The 23,887-nt window shown below is 37.7% G+C and overlaps 1 pseudogene; it reads left to right on the plus strand.

Annotated features, from left to right (window-relative positions):
- Positions 1 to 14,240: 14,240 nt before the first annotated feature.
- LOC107982763 (NADH dehydrogenase [ubiquinone] 1 beta subcomplex subunit 6-like) lies at positions 14,241 to 14,746 on the plus strand (annotated as a pseudogene).
- Positions 14,747 to 23,887: the final 9,141 nt, after the last annotated feature.

Here is a 23,887-nt window from a genome sequence, read left to right on the forward strand (position 1 = left end):
TGGCAGAAAGGGAAGAGTGTTTTCTCTCCTGGCTAGCATCGGGCTTAATAACAGCCCCATAGAAACCAAGCCTGGTGCTGGAAGAGAGTTTTCCCTCCTGGTTAGCACTGGGCCGTTTTGAGACTGTATGGTGTAGTGTACTGGTTTGAGAGTTGGACTACAATTGTGGCTTGATTCCCCACTCAGCCATAGAAACCCACTGGGTGATCTTGGCCGTCACACACTCTAAGCCCCAGAAAACCCAATGAAACAGGAAATAACACTTTCAAATCAGGAACAGATTTCCTTATTCAGAGGCTGATGGCCATCTGTCAGGAGTGATTTGATGATGTGCTATGATTTCTGTTCCTGGTTGATAAATGTCATTTCCTAAAAACATGGCAAAACTTTATTACACTGCCAAAACTTTGTCTTTGCACAAGGGACATCATCCTATAAAAATAGCACATTGTGGTTTGTTGAGTCTCTCTCCACCAATTTAACAAAGTTTCAGCCACAAAACAAAGTTTCTGAAGTAGAACAATGACTTTCAAAGTAAAGACAACCCAATGAAACAGGAAATAACACTTTCAAAGCAAGAACAGATTTTTTGTTATTATTTAAAAAATTTTTTTTTATTTAAAAAATTGAAAATTCACCAAAAATCTGAGGATAAGTCAAACCTTATGAAATATGGTGAGCTCACAGTGGTAAATGTGTTCTACCACTGTAGCAAGTTTCATCAGGATAGCTCAAAAATGACAGAGAGAGAAGCCCCTCAATTTCCCCATTGACAGTAATGTTTTCCTTCATGCTCATGTGCATCCGCCATTAATGAGGTACATATGAATATTCTGAAGTTTTGGAAACTTTTGAACTTTTTGCCTTCAAAATTCTGAAATGATTTTAGAAACGAAGCTCCATCGCCCCCTACTTTCAAACAGAGTTTAGAACCATTTTTTTCTGGATTGTACATACCTAGTATTTATGTTAAAACATCCCATAGCCTTGGGACTAACGTTAAAGTTTAGATTTCTTAGCAATCTCCCAATCAATTATTTAAATGTAATGGGAGAGTCAGAATTCATTAAAGTGTTGTACTGTCATTTACATTGTCATATAAACTTCTGAATGGTCAATTCCACTGAGCAGGGGAACTGACTACAATGTTAATGAAGTTATCATACAGTAATCAAAATCTTTTTAAATTGCTAATAAGGAAATTCCACTGAGAAATTATCTGAGGGTTAAATAACCTGAACCAGGATTAGAGCTGGTTAAGCTTTCTGCCAGTGGGAGGGAAAGATGATCAGTGTTTGCTTTTGAAATTTGTTTGGTTTTTATTTTAATAAGAACTGACCTAGTTCACATTCCCAAGTGAATAGATAACTGGCACACATCTCTTCTTTGGTTTTTGCATACCTCCAAATTTTATAATGCAATGTTCCTTTCAGAATACCAGTGAAAAATGTATAGAAGTAATTATGTGATATATGCCATACTATATGAAAAATGATACATTAGAGAAAAATGTGTGTGTGTGTTTTAAGAGGGAAGTGCTTGCAAAAGTGTTTATATTTACAGAAAACAAAATATGTACAATTCTGCTGTGATACAGAAATAAATATTATTTTTTTCATTCAGACTTAAATAATCAGCCCTCTAACACTATGGGATAGTGAAATACATGCATGCATATCATTCTGACAACATCTCTGTAACAAATACTCCATATAGCTCCATTATGTGATATGATGGCCATTGGCCAAGTATTTCCATTAACTGACATCACTTTTGGTCACCATAATTTTTGGAGTACCTCCACACAAAGCTTCACAGATAAGACTGGCAGTTGATCAATATCAAAAGGACCATAGGCTGTCCATCCTTGTTATAAATGGTTCAGGAGTGAGATGTGCTGTTTATAGAAAACCACAGACCAGACACAATGCAGTGGAGACAAATAGGCCACAACTTTATTTAGCGGTAGACAGGCTTGACATATACATGGGTATAGATGCAGACATCAGCTTTTGGACCAATTAGCCCACAGATCCAGATCAATGTTAGATTCTTAAGTATGGTGCAGAGGATTCCTTTCACCTGCCACCCAAAATATGGAGGATTTGAACATGTTACCACTATTAACACTGCCACCAATATATTCAGGAGCCTCCTCTGTGTTAGGGTATTTAGAGAGTCATACAAGAAACTTTATGTGAGGAAAAACAAGAATTTATTATTTTTTAGTAAAGATGCCTTTATTAGTAAAGATGCCTAATGGTTTCAGTAACAATAACAGGATGGTTGCCTAAACAGAGATAGGTATCTTGACTTAAGTTATTTAAAGGAACACACCACAGCCCTCCCTTCTCACAGGCACTGTTCTCAGCACTCTATTTCCATAGGTGCTATTTTAGTATTTAGCACTTCCTCCATGAAGGCTAAACTACTTTACTAACGCTCTTCCTCAAGGAGGCTTCACAAGAACACAGTTCCCAGCTTTAGCTGACACTAACACTCACTACTCCAAAAACCTAACTGACACTATCTCCCAATACTGGCTTACTACCTAACTCCTGACTGTCTGACTAATTAACTCAGGGGTCCCCAAACTAAGGCCCGTGGGCTGGATGCGGCCCTCCAAGGTCATTTACTTGGCCCCTGTCCTAAACTTTAGGATTGACCTAAGTCTGAAACAACTTGAAGGCACACAACAACAACAATCCTAATTTTGGATTATTTCATCATAGTCCGGACCCCCAACAGTCTGAGGGATCATGAACCAGCCATCCACTTTAAAGGTTTGAGGACCCCTGCACTAACTGAATAAAACATCTATCTATAGCAATAACACTCTCTTGGCTCCTCCCCTCTCCAGTTGCTAGGCAACTCCATCCATTTTCCAACATCCAATCAGGCTTGCTCTTTCCAAGATGGAGCTACCTGTGGCTCCTCCCCCTTGCTTTACCAAGCTCACCAGCAAATGAAAATGGCAAGGCAGCCCACTCTCCAACCCTGTAAGGTAGGCAAGATCCATTACATATGCCATAAGAGGGTACACCATGGGAGAACACTAACATCTTATCCCAGGATATGTAAGAAAAGTGTGTTCCACCAGTTGGACAAGACTGGCTCCAAGCTACACACCCCAAATCGTCAAGGGAGACTCCCATAGAAATCCAATGCTTGATAGATAAGGAGGGAGGGACAAAGCTAAGAGAGAATTGCCTCATGTCCCATAGAATACCATAGTGAAGACTTCCCACCCAGGCCAGTCTGATAGCGGGGGGGGGGGGGGGGGGGGGAGCTAGCAAACCAGTGGATTCAAATCTGGTTTAAATTCATTGGCTGGTCTCCCACTATTGTAACAAATCTTCTCAGCCAGTAAGGACTAATGGGAAAAAGACTCAGTTTCATTAAAGGCATGTCTTCTGCTACAACTTCCCTCCTACTCCACTCTGCCCTGCAACCTCTCCACCTATTTCATTGGGGATCATGTTTTCTTGACAGTGATAATCTCCAACTATTTATGCTGCATAACTGTCTGATCTCAATTACAAAAAGATTTTTAAAAGCAAAAGAGAGTGAAATCTTGTCTAAATTATGCAACATACATGTCAGATGTGGCCTATATTATTGCAGGCATGTGGGGTAGGACAAGCAGATGTAAACTTACTGTAGGTGAACATGAGCTTTTAAATGCTTCCTTGCATGAAAAATAAAACCTTTCCAAGTAAAAAATATGCACAACGAAGAGAAAGCTGTATTAACAATAATAAATAAAGGGAAACAATAATTTGCTTTGTATTGCATAAAGGGAATGTTTGCTTATATTTTCTGCATCTGAACATCTCATTTTTCCTCTACACTAGGGTTCTGACCAATAAATCAATGAGATATATACACAAACTCTCACATACAAGTTCTTTGTAATGGACAACAGAAAAAGGAATGTGTCCAGATTTGTGTGTGTGTGTGTGTGTACATATACTCTTACTTGAGTGTTCTCATAACAAAATGGTAGAGCATACATATAGAAAAACCAAGCAGGAATCTGGAAATGACCGTTTCATATTATGTGCAGGAAGAAGCATTTTGGTATCATGACTACTGTCTTGGCATCTAAGTATTCTAGCTGTATTTCATTCCTGCCTTCCAATCCGAATCTCTATTTGGTTTCAAATAGGGGTAAGAATATCCATTACTGATGTCCTCATAAATCATTCCCATTTAATATTGTAAGAATGAAGCACGGCTCCATAAAATTTACTAAAGCAAAGGAAGATAGCTGCATCTACTGGAACATCTAGTAATCTAAGTAACTATAAAGTGGAAGATACAAGCCTGGGATGGGGGATAGAGAGATGAAAACTACATAGTATGAGACCAGGTTTTCCAATGTATTGGCATACAGTTCTCATTAACTCCAGCCAGTAACTCTACCAGAGGATGCCAATTTGGAGTAGGTTGAGATATATGCTTGCTATTATATTTATGCACTGTACTCATGTTCATAGAGATCCATTGTGGGCAGGCATCAGCACCAATCTGATTCATTTGTATATAAATGTGGGTGGAATGCATCAAGCCACAAAAATTAATGCATCTCCATGTGTATACCAAGAGCTATACACTAGCCCTGCAGTCAGAGCCGATCCAACAATGACACGAATTAAGCGGTCGCTTGGGGCACAAAACATACGGGGTGCAGTCGAGACTGCTTTTTCTGTTTATTTGTTGTAAAACATGATGTTTTGGTGCTTAATTTGTAAAATCTTAATGTAATTTGATGTTTAATAAGCTTTTCCTTAATCCCTCCTTATTATCCAACATTTTCGCTTAGCCGACACTTTTATTTTTCAGTGATTGGTTTGGGGGGGCGCCAAAATTCTGTTCGCCTACACTTGAAAAATACCTAGGGCCGGCTCTGCCTGCAGTACTGCCAGTTTAAAGAAATTTAGTGCAAGAAAGATGTTAATAGGATGCCTGAAATATAACCCTTTTTAGACTTAAGGAGTTGCCATAGTTTGATTTTACAGTTGAGTATTTATGCTTGATAATAGTGAACATTAGTACAAGGTGACATGCCCAGAATCTACATAAAGCCCAGTATTTCAGACAACGAGCCAACTCCAAGTTTACACTGTGAGGAATTCCTGTTTTCTTTTTTTACCTCACCCATTCTGTTAATGCATCTTTGCTCTCATTCTCTCTCTCTCCTTCTTTAAATGCTGTATTTGCATGCGCCCAAATTTTTGTAAGTAAACTACAATTATATATTGTATTTTCTTTGCTGAATTCTCAACATGTGGTTGGGTTTGCAACTAATTCTTGTTCACTTTCTGCCTTTGATTACTCTATTACAGAGATCTACTACTATCTGTCATATTTCCCAACAGAATCTCTTTTTGTTTAGCATTTTAGACTCAAATGATTATCTGTAACAGAGCATATCACCTTAACCATGCCTCCTATAATAAGGTGATTTTCATAATGGCAGCCAAATTTCCAAAAAGTTGAACAGTTTTTTCTACAAAATATCCAACTCCATTTTTACCTGTAACTAATCTTTACTGCAGCAAACCAGTCCATTAATTTTCACCCAAGCGGAGCTATCACCCAGACAAATGATATGCTATTTCCATTGAACAGAACAGCAGATGGATGAGGCTGTATGATGCTTGTTTTCTGTCCAAAAAATGAGAGATTCCTCTCCTTAATCCCATTTCATACAGGGATTTTTCATTTCCCCCTTGCATGGAAATGTTTAATTTTTTTCTTTATTCATCTTTGGGCAATAGCCAATGCAGCAGCCATATTTGGCTTAGACATCAAAATAAAAGAGGAAATTTCTGTCATGCTTTCCTCATTTGTCCATAAAAGAAAATTGAGGTCATAAAAATTGAATACGTGACCCCTATGGTTGAATAATATTTTTTTTTCATTTCAATTATCAGTTACAGGCAATGAAGAACACATTTACTTTATTACAGATCTTTGATACACTAAAGTTCCTTGGTAAAACAGTGCTGATGTTTCGAATAGAACTTTGCTTTCTCCTGTCTCATAAATGAATTATAATTTCTGATTTTGTCTTTTTGTTTTTTATTCATTTACATCTATGGTTAGGGTAATTTTATCTCCTTTTGCACTGTTCTCCCCTTTCCACTACCATTTATTTTTTACTGCCCCCTCTCTCCATTTCTCTCTTTCTATGTTTTTTATTGCGTTGTTTTTCAGCTGATTTTTCATTTTGTTTTTTTCCATAGAAAAGTGGCACATATTTTAAACAAAATCACAAGCAAACAAGATTGTAATAGAATTTTACAATGTGTGCCATTTTCTTATTTAGCAGTCATCCCCATTGAATGATATTGATACTGTGCTTTCCTGTGGGCCTTGAAGAAAATTCACAAAGACATTACAATAGATTAGATACCTCAGTCTAAGGGCATCAAGAGGAGTACAATGCAGAAAGAGACCAGACTTTCCATCTCTATCCTAAGCTCCTGATCAAGGTCCACATCATTTATTTTCTCAATGGACCTCTGCAAATTGGGAGAAGGCAATCATAGAATCAGAGCAGGAAGAGAACACAAGGGCTATCCAACTGAGTCCCTGCCATACAAGAATACATGAATACACTTGCAACATATGACCATTCAATTTCTGTTTTAAAAACCACCAAAGAAGGAGACTCCAACAATACCAACATACTCCAAGGCAGCGTCTTCCACTATCAAACAATTTTTATCATCAATAAATTATTTCTAATTTTTACATGGAATCTGTTTTCTTGTTGTCAATATTGTTCTTGAACTAAATGCCCAGAAGAAGATGGAGGAAATCTGGTTAAGGCCTGAAAAGGTTAATACCCCTAACATGGAGTGGGGTGATGGTTGGCCCAACAGAGAAGCTGGCTTAAATTAATCACTCCACATTCTTCTATCCCTTTACAAAGAAATAGGAAATAAGGAAAGATGAAGTGGGGGAAAAAACAAATTGAAGGGGTAAATAATATCCCTCCTGCATTCTTGCCCTGTTGAAAGCATAATTCTGTATTGAAGCCTGGAAGGTGAAATATTTATGAAATATATGAACTCACAGTAGATAAGTATCTGAGCATTGCTCTCTGATTTTATGATACAAAAGAGCCTCAGTTTTCATTTGAAATGCTATGAGAACATCTGACCTCATAATCCCTATCTGTTAATTACAAAAGCTTTTCTGTTTTGCTAACTGAAAGCCCTCCTCTCCCTCAGTATCTGATTAATATTTTCAGTCATGAACACAGATGATTATATAGCCTTTTCTCAAACTGAACAAGTGCTCTAGGGATCTCTTTATGTCCACAGTAAGCAATAGGAATGCGTAATATGGAACACAGACAAAGCAAATGCCTGAAGGGACAGATTTGTCATTTGAGATGGGATTCGTATGAGACCAAGAAATCTTGGAAACTTATTCAGGAGTAGCTGTATTGGCCATGTAGCAAAATACAACAACATTCCCAAATCCACCACAAAATCACCCAGGGCATTTCTTGGCTCACTGTGGACTAACCCAATGCACTTATCTACTACCTACTACCTTACAATGATTCTTTTGCTCTAATATACTTATTTAATTAGAAAATTGTTATAGAATTGCTTTTATGCATAATTTCTCCCTTTGCCCCTAAATTGGTAAAATGTCCGAGGCTTCTTTTCTATTAGAATTCTTACTATCTGTGAGAACAATTTTCATACATACTGAATAAACTGTACAAATTACAATGTTCTGTGAATATTCTTTACATTGCCAAAACACATGGATCCAAAATGCACAACCACATCTGATTTTTTTCATGTTACCAAACAGAAAAAAACCATTGCAAGCCTGTTCTTAAGAGCCTTCTTGGAAGATATATAGAAATAAAACAATTAAGTCCCGAACAGCTGTATGAAGCCTGAATCCCATAGTCATAGTTCAACATAGTTCAATTTATGGTATTTAAAATTACTTCACTGTGGCTGCTTTCTGTGTCTGATGTCCTGAAGAAACCTTTTGCATTGGTACACCTTCATTCCTACTGCTTTTTGCTTGTGGCATTTTATAATTCGATCACTGATTTTAGTTCTACATATTTCTTTAACATTTATGTGTAATTGCATCTGCTCACTTTTATTGCTTATTTTGGAGCTTTGCAAACCTTTCCTTCCAACCCCATTGTTATTGCTTTATCTTTCCATGGTACAATTTTAACAAATATCTTCAAGCTTTATCTTTGTTAGCCACCAAATACATTAAGATCTGCATGTAAACATAAGCACAGATTAATTAAGAATCCATTAATGTCAGAAGATAAAATGATCTCTCTTGATCTTTGATGACATGGGATTTACACTGTAGTGAATGTAAGCCTGGATGGGAGAAAGGATTGCAAGGGGCTGCAGGAACATACAAGAACCAGGTTGACACAATAATTTTCATGGTTTCCTTTTTTCTTAATTTCAATGTTATCAGATATTTGATGAAATCTGGTTTCAAGAAGATTCCAAGGAACTGCCTAGGAACTGCTTATTAGGTCTTACACTAGAACAGATGGTACTCTGGAGATTAGTTCATCTGTATGACCATAAGGCTCAAGGTTCACAGTATCAAACCACTTGTATGGCTACAATGGAGTCCTCATATGCTGCAGAAGATTATTTCTGGAAAGTGATTTCTCCTTAGGCGATCCCTCGTAGCTCGAGGAGGATTGTCTTCCATCTCTGGTATCTTGGGGGTGGGTTCTTAGGTGGCTGAAGAGACCTATTCTTGATCTGCATGTTCTCCCACAGTGAGGACATCAGTTTCCAGGTGGAAGGCGTTCCCGGTCAGGGTTGGCTTGACGGGCCTTCCTCTTGGCACGTTTCTCCCTTAAGCCCTCCATTCGTCCCTCTTCGAACTCCGCAGCACTGCTGGTCACAGCTGACCTCCAATTAGAGCGCTCAAGGGCCAGGGCTTCCCAGTTGTCAGTGTCTATGCCACAGTTTTTAAGGTTGGATTTAAGCCCATATTTAAATCTCTTTTCCTGCCCACCAACATTACCTTTCCCGTAAAAGTGATTTGGGATCTCATTGGATGAGGCATGGGAAGTGTTCTGGGATGCTTCCTTGCCAGTCCAGCAATGTATAAGCATGCTGCCCATCCTACAATATTGCCCCACCCACAACTGGAATGGAAGTGGCATACAGTGCTTCCCTCCCAACACAGGAGCCTGTCTGTGTTGTGCTGCCCCCAATTGATCTAGCAAAGATCCTTGCCGCTTAGGCAATGCTTCCCATGTGTGATGGGAAAGTGTTGAAATGATGGAGCAGTGTGTGGAGTGACAAGATTTGCCCTGCTGCTCCTCTGTTTGGTGGCAAAGCTAGGTCGTTAGATTGTATATTGGTGCATGTTTGTTTCTATCAAACCCTCATGTGTCTTGAAAATGATCAGATTTAGGAGGTAAGATGTGGTTGGTAAGTCTCAGAATGGCAAAATGCAATTTTTGTTAAGAGTTTGGAATGGCGTTAAGAATTTGTCTTCTAGGAATGTTATTGTTCCATGTGACCTGGGAGTGTGTCATAGAAAAAATGCCTCAACTACATTCTCCTCTCTTGTGCCACCCCACACTTTGCATCATTTCCAGTTGTGTCATTGAGGAAATTCTGGATAAGCTTCCAAGGCTACAGAAGTGGGAGATCTTTAAGGGTATACCTCTAAGCCCAATAATCAACAGTTACTGAAGTCTAATGGTGAAATTATTAGAATAAACCTAGGGAAAATAAAGTTTCAGAGCCCACTTATCCTAATCAGCTTCACCAAGAATATAAGATAAGGATGGAGAAAATTTTTTGATAAAACCTTGAGTTCCTTGAAGAAATCTCTTGAAATCCAGGCTTTGAACTCTGTAAGAAATAAATGAACAATCAAGGAAAAGAATACAGAAAATCATTACAACCTGGCAGTACATTATATTCATTGAATACCACTTCCCTCAGGTTCCAATAAAATATTAAAAGGCCTTTGCCTTTGGTCTGACTCTATTGTTGGGCAAAATGAAGTGCATCCTAGGCCCCTTCCACACAACTGTATAAAATCCACATTGAACATAACAATATGTTATGTTCTACGCAGATATTGTGGATGATCTGCATTGATATTCTGGGTTATATGGCTGTGTGAAAGGGCCCTTAGTTGTTGTGTACCTTCAAGTTGTTACCAGTTTATGATAATCTAAGGCACTATCATGGGTTATGTGATGTCTTGGCCTAGCTTTTTCCCTCCTCTGCTTCATTTCCTTGCTTAGTTCTCCCTTTAGTGTGGACTTTTCCATTTGTACTTAGTTTTTAGGGGTGGAGCTTAAAAAACCCCTAGAGGCCTGACTCAGTTGGTTTAGGCCTTTTTGCCTGAAAGGCTTTTCCCTCCTTTTTATTCTGTGTCAGAGTTTCAGAGGAGAAGGCCAGAAATTGTCTGGGTTCCTTGGCAATCCAGACAGGCATCCTTAGCATGTATTTTACCAACATAGATTAGAGTACCTTACCATATAGTCATCATAGTCCAGAATTTACCATAGCAAAGTCCAGTATTTTACCACCAAAATAGTATTTTACCAATATAGCTTAGTGTACTTCACCATAGTTCTGTACTTTACCATCTTAGTTCTGCATTATATTATCTATAGCCAAGTATTTACCAACAATATAGTACAGTATTCTACCTTCAATAGCCAAGTATTTTACCAAGTGACTTGCCACCATTTTAGTCAAGTATTTTACCTCATATTATACGAATATGGTCAAGTATTTATTATCAGTGCAACTAAGTTCAACCAACAAACTTCATCTTTGTAATATATTATATTGATTCGCCTTTCAAGAACCCTGACTAAAGTTAACGTGCCTTTTGTTTCCAGTAAACTTTATTTTAAAGAAATGAAGTACATCAGAGGGTATACCGATAGCCACCGGGTATAGCCAGACATTATAATTTTCCTTTTAACCCGGTATGCCATCATAGGTTATCTTAACAAAAAAAATTCAGAGCCTTTCTTTGAGACTGAGGCTCCTTCTACACAGCCATATAAAATCCAGATTATTTGTTTTGAACTGGATTATATGGCAGTCTAGATTTATATAATCCAGTTCAAAACAGATAATGTTGATCATCTGCTTTGATAATTTGGATGATACGCCAGTGTAGAAGGGGCCTAAGAGACTGTAACTTCCCAATGTCACCCAGTGGTTTTCCATAGTTAAGCAGGGGTTCAAGCCTTGGCTTGATCTCCAGAGTCATAGGACCCTTCCACACAATCATATAACCCAGAATATCAAGTCAGATGATCTACAATATCTGCTTTGAACTGAATTATCTGAGTCCAAACTGCCATATAAACCAGTTTAATGTGGATTTTTTACAGCTGTGTGGAAGGGGCCATAGTCTAATGTTCAGACTATTACACTATGCTGGATCTTTTCCTACTTTGACATTTTTCTATGAAAGAAAACATAAATTCCTTAGTTTTCGTGAAAGGTGTATTTTAGGGAAGTTCTACACAGACATTTAAACCAAGTTAAGTAGACTTTAGGGAACCTGTTTTGCTGTGGGGCACTTACACAGTCACCCAGGAACCAATTTGAAGCTAAGACAGTAGCCACAATATCTGCTGTATATGGATAGGAACCAATACTAGGAGTGCTTTTTCTTAGCCAGTCTACCGGGATTATTAAGATTTTTATCCTGTTGCATACTTTGGGAACAGGAAACATTAAGAAGCATATAGATCAGTTGCATTGAAAGATGGCCACCTATATAGGAGAAAAAGAAAGGCTAAAGAAATAGAGTATGTTTATAGTGGAGAATAGGTCTCTGAGATCAATGAAATAAATGTTTCAATACTCATTACTAAATTGCGGGAAGGATACAAATAATTTATAAAGTGTTTCTAAAATATCGTTAGGGATCCTTATCATAACTATAATGATATAACAGCATTTATGTTACTTTTTTGTTATGTACTTGTGCAAGGTGAGGGAGGTTCCAGGGCTCCATTCTCTCTTATTTTAAGAAATATCAGGATGAACTTGCTACAGTGGTAGAACACATTTACCACTGTTACCTCTCAAGTTTCAGAATGTTTTACACATCCATTGATATTTGGGAATTTTAAAAAGTTTTTATGAATAACATTTTTTTAAACAAATCTATTTTTGATGATACAATATAACCAGGGCATCACTTTCTCCAAATTTTATTTATTTATTTATTTATTTATTTAATTTATATACCGCTCTTCTCCCCCAGGGGGACCCAGAGCAGAAAGATTTGCGCATCCACTGATTTTAAGGGAATTTTAACTTAACAATACTATTTCACTGGAAGACCCCAGGGGCCATCCAGTCCAACTTCCTTCTGCCAGGCAGGAAGAGCACAGGCAAAGCACCCCCAACAGAAGCCCATCCATCTTTAATAATAATAATAATAATAATAATAATAATAATAATAATAGCCCAGAAGCAAGCCATCAGAACAAATGCAATTAAGGCCAAGATCGAAAAATGCAGACTGTGCAAAGAAGCTGATGAAACCATTGATCATATCCTCAGCTGCTGTAAGAAAATTGCACAGACAGACTATAAGCAGAGGCACAACTATGTGGCCCAAATGATTCATTGGAACTTATGCCACAAATACCACCTCCCAGCAGTAAAGAACTGGTAGGATCACAAACCTGCAAATGTCATGGAAAATGAACACGCAAAGATACTGTGGGACTTTCGAATCCAGACTGACAAAGTTCTGGAACACAACACACCAGATATCACAGTTGTGGAAAAGAAACAGGTTTGGATTATTGATGTCGCCATCCCAGGTGACAGTCGAATTGATAAAAAAACAAAAGGAAAAACTCAGCCGCTATCAGGACCTCAAGATCAAACTTCAAAGACTCTGGCAGAAACCAGTATAGGTGGTCCCGATGGTAATCGGCACACTGGGTGCAGTGCCAAAAGATCTCAGCCGGCATTTGGAAACTATAGACATTGACAAAATTGTGATCTGCCAACTGCAAAAGGCCACTCTACTGGGATCTGTGTGCATCATCCGAAAATACATCACACAGTCCTAAATGCTTGGGAAGTGTTCGACTTGTGATACAAAATCCAGCATATCTATCTTGTTTGCTGTGTCAGACTATGTCGTTGTGTCAATAATAATCAAAAACTTACTAGGTAAACTTTGAAGTTACTGCCTCTCAACTTTGCCTACCTCACAAGGTTGATTCAATTCCCAACAATCCCCTTTTATCTTGAAATTTCTTTAGAGAATGAACACAGGTTTTCTTCCACGAAATTTTTCAGGGAGGAGGCAGCACAAGGCAGTAAGCAGAATTCTACAAAATATAGTTTGAGAAGTTGAGGACCCCCGTGGCGGAGAATTCAAAAGGCCCCACCCTAAACTACATTTCCTAGAATCCTGCTTGCTTCTCGTGTTAATGTTTCAATGTGAGTGTGGTCTCTGCCTGTTTCTCTCTGGGCAAGCCTCCTATGTGCTTGCATGACCTGGGCACTTCATGCCACCACCTTTCGCCTCATCCTCCTCCTTAGGGCCCTTTGGGGGAACCAAACCCAGCACTCTTTGGGGAGCCATTTACGGGACTTACATAACTCTTCCAAAAGTCATACGTCAGTGTTTGGAATCTTAAGTTTTTTGCTTGGGTGCCGCCTGTGTTTTTTAATGTACAAATCTTACAAAATAGATATGACAAATGAGGCACAAACAATTTTTACACAGCCTTAGAAGAGAAAACTAAGTGAAGTATGGCAGTATCCTTCAGATACAAAGACTGTCAAATAATAGTATTTTTCTATATCTTTCCACTGATTTAATGAATGCATATTTCATGAATGTTGAGTATTAGGAGTAACTTTCTGATGAAAAAGCAATTTATTTCTGGAATGCAGTGGATTTTCTCTTGTAGTAAGATTTGTTTGTATCTGTCTGCCTGACAGCCATTTTTTGAGGATGCTTTATCTCTAAATTTCTATACAGAATAAAACCTTCCATCAGCTTTATACTTCTATGCATCACATGATGACGTGGATATGTGAATGGGCATCATGGTTCAAGCATCACAAATCTGAATTTTTATCACATGAAAACAGTAGATTTTTTAAGAGAGAATTAATGCATTCAAAAGAGACCATGTGTTGAGGGAGCAGGGCAAACAGCCTTAGCCAAGATGGCGGGCCTAGATGGCGGTGATGGGTTAAACGCCGGACGAGAAACTCCGGCTCCAGCAGCTGAGGGAGCTCCGGCAGCGCTGGCTCAAGGACCAGGAGCTGAGCCCGAGGGAGCCCGTCCTGCCACCGGAGAAGCCCGGCCTGGTTGAGGGCTTCTGGCAGAACTTCCTCAAGCCTGGCGGGCTGTGGAGGAGACCTACAAAGTTGGAGCATTTGTTTTCACTGGAATACTTGTTCCTTTTTGGCTTACTCACCACTACGTAAAATACCACCTGCTGTATCAGCCATATGGAGTTGTCGTCTCCAAGCCCAAGATATTCCCAGGTGACATTATTCTGGAGACGAATGAAGTTGTTCCTCCATTAGAAATACCAGACAGTCATCATTAAACGCTCAAGAACTCAGAAACCTGCAGGCATTTGTGTTGATTACTAAAATTCATTTACAGAACTCAGAATCTTATTTAAGAATAAAAATGGCTTCAACTTAAAAAAAAATAAAAAATAAAAAGAGACCATGTGTTCAGTTGTCAGTGGTCTAGATGCAAAACTGTGAATAGCTGGGCTTGCATTCATGAACCACTATAGTCAGATCAAAACTCGGTTTTGCCACATCTCTGTCAATGTTATCATACTAATATCCATAATGATGTACATCCATGCATATCTAATACATGCAAATATCTATAATGCATACTTTAGATCCAACCTTGCAGTAATTATACATTACAATCCAACTAAAAAAATTTAAAAATGTAAAATAACCTTTTTAACTAAACTGCTTATTTGTTATCCATTCGCTTTGATTAATTCTATAATTGATTCCTATCAGCCTGGAAGACTTGTGCGAGCTATAATTTTTTTAACCAATAAAAAAGCAGACATTTCAACTGAATGATGCCCTTTCATTTTGTTTACTTGAGAACCTGGCATGGTGTTTAAGCTTAGGAACTTTGCATATTCATGAGTCACTAAATACTCTCAAAAAGACAGCAAAATCAATGTCATTTTGCAGTTTGGTGTGCTCAAGCATGCTTTCTAAATTCATTATTTCCGTTTCAAATATTGCAGCCTGCTTTATTTTAATTGCTGAGCACTCTGACCCAAATCCAGTGGGGCAGTTCTGCAAATGTAATAGATGTCTCATTAAGAACTGTGCTTTATAATTAAGCATATGCTTTGCTGGCTATTATTTGCTTCTCGAGTACTTGCTTTGTTTTTTCCACAACACTGATATTCTCATTACAGTGAAATTTCTTTACAACAGCCATAGGGCAAACACCTGGCCATTTTTTCCAGCACAGGTTTTAATTTAAGACACTACTCCCAAAGCTGAGTCCCCAAGCCCATCAGTGCTGGCATTTGCCCAATATGAATGTTACTGAGGTTGTGTAGCTGCACCTTTCCATTGTTGAATAATCATGGCACCAAAATATGAAAGATTTGGAGTAAGGATTTGTAGAAAAAAACTCTACATCTAAGGCAATAGTGGTATAATTAAAATATATTGTCCGACATTAACATTCTTTGCCAGCACAGATAGTGGTGAGAAATATTGGTAGTTACAGTGCAACAAAAATGGGAATTCTGCTTAGGACTGCCAGTATCAGGCCATAAGGTTTTCAGGCCAAAGTCTGAAACTTTAGAAATATTTAATCTATAATAAACAGAGTGCAGCAGAGCTGGTACAATATGAGCTTGTGGGCAAAGCAGAGAGAGCATTCTGGATGCTCTTGTAAGGTGAAAAAGAACATTTCCATGTATTATTTTAGGGTAGGAAAAGATACAGACATTTACCTATACTTTGATACTATTATATGAATTCAGCTTCTGCTAGAATTGCAGGTTTGGAGCCTGGTGTGTCAAGCTTTCCTGAAGGCCAGTTGAGACACAGATGAGGTGGAGGCAAAATCAAAGTCTTTATTCTCAATGGCAAAAGAGGATGTCAGTGGAGACAACACTAACATACCAGCAATTGCGAACATATGGCTTCATTTATAGACAGAAAGAGAGAACAGTACAGAACAATTGGAAATTGCCATGACAATTCTTCATTGGTCTTGGAAGGTGCTGGCTAAGATTCACAGTGTCATTGGAGGAGGCATGAGTCAGTTTCTGCCTCTGAGCCAATCAGACACAAGGTGGGAAATTGAATAATTTAAATAAATTTAATAAACAGTCAGTCATGGATTTGAAGTCTTGTGCCTGTTTGTGATTCCTTCCCAGAAAGGCTGATATGTCCTGATGGTCCAGTACCAGGCAAAGGAGGTGCTGGCTGATGGACAAAAGGTGTTTAAGACACAGTAACATACAATGGAGGATTCACAGAGGGGGTCCGGGTAGGTGCCATGGATGAAGCAACGTTCCCAATATAAGGTTTTAGATAAAATCACTAAAAGGTGGGAAATCTTTGTGTCTCTCAGGCTAGGGTACATAGGTGGGTTTTAGCAGCTTTTTTCACCCCAAAGGGGACTCAGAGCGGCTTACAAATCAAATGTACATACAATATATTATTAGCATAGCACAATATAAGCATTAAATTACTATATTGTACTATATTATTATATGGTAATATTATTAGTAATATTAATATGCACCTGAAAATAATAAAACACTACATTTTATGTATAGGAAACAAGCTTCTTAATGTAGAAAATGCCTACCCTGAAGAATGTTTTTGTGCAAAACAACTACATACAATTTTTACATATAATAAGTTTTCATCTACAAAAAATTCTTCTAATCAGGGTTTCTTGACACCGAAGAAATACCTTTTTCAACATTTTTTCAACTGCTTTTGATACATTCTTTGTTCTCTAGTGAATAATATGGCAATATTTTTATGCTTGAAGAAAGGGGATGCTTGTATGTTTTTTTTTAAAAAAATTACATTTTCTGGATTTCTTACAAGACTGTTGCAAAAGCATTTTGTCAGAAAGTTCATTAGCCCAGCCTGCTCAATATAAAGTATTGTTTGGTCAGTAAATGGCATGCAGCAGCTGATAAACTACTGCACTTTTATGATTTTTTATTTAATTAGGAATATTGTTCAATGGAAGATGATGGTTTTATTGCAATATAGCTATTTGTCCCATAACAATATGTTTTATGTATGTTTTAATGACTTTTTATATTTTTATAATGTGGTATTTACTGGTTTTTTATTTCTGTTTTATAGTCCCAGAAGACAGGATCTATTTCTCAAAAGATTATGGGTTCATTAAATATATTTCTACAGGGACTCTGATATCTGTCTTTTCATTTGTCACGTTTTAAAAAGCAGCAGAACATCAGGAAGGGCAAGATGGAAAATAAAGGGCCCTTCCACATAGCCATATAACCCAGAAAAACAAGGCAGATAATCCACAATATCTGCTTTGAATTTAATTATCTGAGTTCACAATGCCGTATAATCCAGTTCAATGTGAATTTTATACAGCTGTGTGGGAGGGCCAAAGCTCTCCCTTGATAAAATGTTTTGGAAGATGTTTCAATAGATATTTCAATTGTTTAGTATGGTAGTTGTGACAATAACCTTCCTGCACTGATTCTGGATGAGATGAATTATCTATATACCTCATAACCTGTTTTCCGAACAAAAACAAAGGCAACATTCTATGTTACATAAGGGTATGAAATGAGGAATTCCTGTCTTGGCTGTACTGCAAGGGTTGAATGAAAAGTAATGCCTCCACCTTCGTAACTCCTCAACAGATGGCAGTACTGGTATGCGGCAGGTACTGGCTTGTTCAGTAGACTCTCCTCTACAGTTTGGTGGGAATCCTTAGCATTGAACAGTTGTGTTGTTAAAGTGCGAAGTATGGAACCCTGCGCAGACGGTCGGTCAATGTGACTTAAACAACGTGCAGTCATTGAATTCTTGACAGCAAAGGAGATTCATCAAATAATGCAAGCTGTTTATGGTGATTGTGTTGATGTGAGTACTGTGCATCATTGGGCATGTAAGTTTAAAGACGTTGAGGTGGGAACATTTGACATGCGTGACAAACAAAGAGTTGGACATCCTGTGACAGCAACCACCGAGTTTCACAAGCAAAAGATTGACAGATTGATTCAGGACAATCATCATATCACTCAGAGAGAAATTTCAAGCATAATCTGCATTTCACAAGAATGTGTGGATCACATTATTGCTTTGCTTGGCTATTGGAAGATCTGTGCACGATGGGTAACCAGGATGCTGACGCCTGAAATGAAAGCATACAGCATTACGAGAATGAAGGTGACACCTTTTTCCATTCAATTGTGACAGGAGACGAAATGTGGGTACACCATTACAACCCGGAGACAAAACGTCGGTCTATGGACTTGCCCCAGAAAAGGAAATTCAAGACACAGCTCTCAGCTGGAAAAATCATGGCAACATTGTTCTGGGATGCAGATGGTGTTATCCAAGTTGATTTCCTTGAACGTGGAACAACAATAAACTCAGAGTGTTACATAACAATGCTGCGAAATTTGAAATGATGGCTAACAAGGGTCCGAAAGGAAAAGGGAAATGTTTTCCTGCAGCATGACAATGCAAGACCACACACTTCACATGCCACCATAGCACAACATCAGAGACTGGATCTCACCACCGTATGGCATCCTCCATACAGTCCAGATTTAGCACCATCTGACTTCCATCTGTTCCCAATAATGAAAGATGATCTGCGGGGACATCGTTATGCTTCTGATGAAGACGTTAAGAGAACTGTGAAATGCTGGTTGCAGAAACAGAGTGTCGACTTCTTCCATGATGGCTTCAGAAATCCTGTTCATCGTTGAAAGAAATGTATTCAACTGTCTGGTGATTATGTGGAAAAGTTAATAGTATAGATCATATTCTAAGGATTATTTCTGTGTTTGATTTATTAAAATATTCCCATCCAAACCGAAGTAACGAAGGTGAAGGCATTACTTTTCATATTTGCATTATAATGATGAATTTCAGCCGAAACTTTCAGCTTCTTGAAAAACAGTCATTATAATCTGGAAATGTGAGACATTAGAGATATCATAGTTAGCTAAATTAAGTTGATTTTCAAAGAAAAAGCAACATGATTTTTTTCTCACTGTTTGCTCTACACTCACAATAATTCATGATAAAGATATTTTCTATATACGTACTTATCTTATTAAAATATTCCCATCCAAACCCAAGTAACGAAGGTGAAGGCATTACTTTTCATTCAACCCTCATATATGTGGAAAGGATGGTGGAATTATTGTTGATCATAAATTGAACATGAACCAGCAAAGAAGACAAATTCTACTTTATCCTGCTTTAATAAAACCATAGTTTCTGTTTTATACACAGCAGTCTCTGTCCTCCATCCCTGGATATTATTGGTATTTCAGTTATTTCATTTTTGATGGTCAATTATTACTTTTTTTCAGCATGTAGGCATGAACAGGTAAACTGAGGTTTAATCTGGATGGAAACTCTGGTGGTCGAGTTGGAATTGCAATGCTATTGCTTGATGGAGATACATTTCCTTTTAAAATACAGTTCACATTTGGATATACAGTACTCCTGAAGCCAAAAGTGACCCACTATGGCTAAAAATGCTTGTTCACAATTTCAGTATGCTACATCCCTTTGTGGGGAAGAAAAATTTCGCCTGTCTACCTCTAATTTTGACTTTGCTAGAGGATGCCACTGAAAGCGTTCAGAAACCACAGTTAGAATAAATGAAGTGACTGAACTGATGCTTGTCACAATATTTAAATGCCATGTATGACAATGCAAGCAATTCAGTCTTGCAAGAAATTGGCTTCCAAAAATTTGGGAACTCAATTTGAAGTGTTGCTTTTGATATATAAAGCTCCACAGAACTCATACTCAGGTTGTTTATTATTTTATGAGTGTACCCATAACCTGGTATTTTCATGGGAGGTCCTGGTATATATCCCATCAAGATAAGCTAAGTTGAGTGAATGAATACACAAAGCAAATGATTGAATGGGGCATGACACATTTGTAGATCCGACTTCAGAAAAAGGTGGGGTTAAATTTTAGTCATGCCAAGGCTTCGGCTCTTAAAATACTTTTGGTCTGTTTTTAAGGAACATTTTAGTCTGGTTTTGAACTTAAACAATTGTGCATCCTAGTAGACAGAAAGAGTGATATGTAAGTACTTTAATTTAGGTTCAGCTGATACATTTCCAAAAAAGTTTATGTAATACAGAAAAGAGAATAACTTTTCTGAGCAACTTCATACTTAAAGGACATCCTGCTGACTGTGAGGCCATACTTCCATCAAGTTCTTGTGTTTATTCAAATGCCTAAGGATATATTTGCTAAGATAAACATCCTTGTGTGCTAGTTAATCCTTGTGTGCTAGTTAAATTCGACTAAGATAATTATATTGTGATAGTGCTTATATTAATGTCCTCTTTGTTCTGTCTCATTTTTCATTCAAATTAATAAGGTTGTTAACAGGACAAAACTATTATCCTAGTGTTACTCCTTGATCATGTAAACCATAAAGAAGCAAAAATTCATTTACAAGCTCATATATAGTATCAGGCCTTTGTGCTAAATTTTCCATGATTTTTCAACTAGTGACTGATTGAAACACATCCAAACAAACCTCAAAGTGCCAGAGTCAAGCTGGATTGCACTGAAGGATTCATAACATCACTTAAAGATGGAAACTAAATTCTTGCAGGCAGATGCTATTTTAACCGGGGTAAGCTTCTTAATGTGGATACACCCTGAGATTCAAAACACAGTGGAAAGCCTGGATTCTGTTCCAGGATTTGAAATGCAAGATCTCCTATGCAAGATCCAGGGTTGTGTCCCCACAGCAATCACATGCTTGGCTCAAAAAAATGTTTTCTGTCTTCTGGTTTCTTAATGTTGCAATGTTACAAAAACACACCTGTACACAAATCTCAATTCTGGGCAAGAGAACTATGGTGCCAAATGGCAATGTATGTGGAATAATTTTCAGACTTCAAAGCCAGTTAACAGCCAAAAATCAAATTTTCTTTTTGTCCACTGCTGTTCACCCATAGACTTGTCTCCTTGTCTGAATGCCTCATATAACATTCCTCTGAGACTTTAAATATGGCAATCCAGTCTTTCCTTCCACTTCTCTATAATAAATCAAATGTTGTGTAAACGGAAAAAGCCTTAGTTCAATCGGCCATGTTGTGTACATTCCAGCGTTAATTTTCTTTTGAAATCTGTCTTTTGAAAGAAACTACAAAACGAACAAAATTGCCTGTCCTAAATTGATGTGATCTTTTAAGCACACACATTTTCAGCAATTTTGCTGTAATTTAGAAAGACAGCAAGTGTTCCCCCATTGTACATCATGAGCCAACCATTCATCTCTCCTCAAACCCATATCCAATTACAAATGCCCTTCACCAGTTGTATTAAACCTGTATAGGAAGCAGATTGTTGTCTAATATGATTTACTTAAATGACTGCTCTTCTCATCAATGCTTTGCAAAATCTTGGATCTTCTGCACATATGGATTCTGTCAAAGCAGTAAATGTCAGTTTGTATCTTTCTCCTTTATCTTCAAGCCCTTTTGGATCTTCATGACAAGTTTAATATACGTATTATCTTCTTGATTCCTTCCAGAAATGTTTTACTCTTCCTTAAATAGCAAATTCCCAGGTATGAAATGCTAGCATTTCTTCCTCCAAGTGCACCATAAGCCCAATGAAGATAGAACTTCCATTTGGTGATAACTGAAGGACTTTAAGGAATATGGTAGATTTCCTCATATCATAATTACAGAGTTCTGTATGGAGCTCAAATGATGTTATCTGCCTTCAAATCAACTCTGATTTATGGTGACATCATTATAAGATGAGAAAGAGGTGCTCACTGGTGTGCTAACCAGTTTCAGATATGGTTACACTCCACCTTAAAGACTGTGTTCACAGATTGGAAGTGCTTTCGATCTGTCTCTCCAAATGTTAGCCCGATAGATGCGATGGTCAAAAGCACTCATTATCAGCTTCAGCTAGTATGCCAGCTGTTCCTCTTCCTAGAATTGGAAGACCAGTGCATGCACTGGGGACCTCAAGGTTGGATTTCTGCAATGCACCATACATTGGGCTACCACCATACCAAGTTACAAAATTCTAGTTAATTTGAAATAAGGCAGCTGGATTGGTTATAATATAGGAGTGAGCATTTACACTCCTCTGGTTGCCCATTATTTTCCAGACAAAGTACAAAGTGTTGTATATTACCTTTAAAGCGCCAGAGGGTTTGAGTTTAGGTTACCTACAGGGTGGTTTTCTTCTGCATACTTCTCCCCATACACATAGGTCTTCTGAGGGACATTTCCTTAAATCAGACAAAATCCTACTGGCAACTGTCACCTAGAGGAATGTAGAATGACCTGTCAGACTAGATTTAACAGCTAAATACGCTGTCAGAATTTAAAACACAATTAAAGACCTATCTCTTCCAGACCAATATAGTCAATTTTAATCTATACATTTCATATTTATATTGTGTTAGTATTGGTTTAATGTTTGCTCTATGCTTTTAATACAGGTGGTCTCAAGTTCCAAACAAGATACGTCCTGTAGGTTTGTTCTTAAGCTGAATTTGTATATGTCAGAACTGGTATATTTTAAGTGTAATTCTATATATATACACATACATACATACAAACACACACACACATACACACACACACACACACACACACACACACGTGCATGTGTGCATGTTTGGATTGCATAAGAAAGGATTTTCCCCATGATAACTTTCAAGAGTGAATTTCCCTTCCTAAGGTTAGATTTCTCTCACTTCTTGTTAAAACTATGTTTTACCCTGCTTTGAGCCATGAGGAAAGGCAGGTTGTTGTTCTCTTCTTCTGGATGTGACTTGTTCAAGATACCCATGGGATTTCCATAGATGAGTGGTGATTCAAACCCTGCTTCAATAGAGTCTAGTCCAACATTAAAAACACCACACTACACTGATGGTTTGTTAAAGTTAAACATGAATAGAATTAAAAACCCACAAGCAATAAAACATCAAGAAAAATATAAAATATAAGTGACAAAATGTAAATGATACGGAAAGATCCAATTTTCAATAAAGCAAACCTAAACAAAACAGATTTAAAGTAAACATATCTAATCATGGGAAATTAACTCATGTTATCATCCAAGACTCAGGAAAAGCATAAGTAAGGCTCTAAGCAAGGCTCTCTGGAGAGGATATGTTCATTGGCTTTCATTTGTACTAGTTTGGTATTATTATTTTTGTATAAAATCTTGAATGTTCCTTTCTATTGTTTCCAAAGCAACAACAAAATCCCCGCAAACAATTTATGATCTGGGAAATGTATATGTAGAATTATTCCTGTAAATAAAATCATTGAAAGGGGGGGCAGGAAATACTAATTGACACAATTGCTCCTTAGCACTCAATGGGATATTGTGGAGGAGCCTTGGCATACAGATGATCTACAGCCAATGAAGCAAGATGAATGCTAGATGGACTGCAGGTGGCTTATATCTTGTAGCAAATTGAAAATCAGGAAAAAAATTATGTGTTATGTCAATTAGGAGACAGTGAAGATAGCAAAAAATACATACTTTTACTCCATTGAGAGTCAGCATAGTACAATGGCTTGCACACTGGGTTGCAACTCAAGAAACCAGGATTT

This window comes from Anolis carolinensis, chromosome 4, assembly GCF_035594765.1.
Source record: "Anolis carolinensis isolate JA03-04 chromosome 4, rAnoCar3.1.pri, whole genome shotgun sequence".
NCBI classification, from domain to species: Eukaryota; Metazoa; Chordata; class Lepidosauria; order Squamata; family Dactyloidae; genus Anolis; species Anolis carolinensis.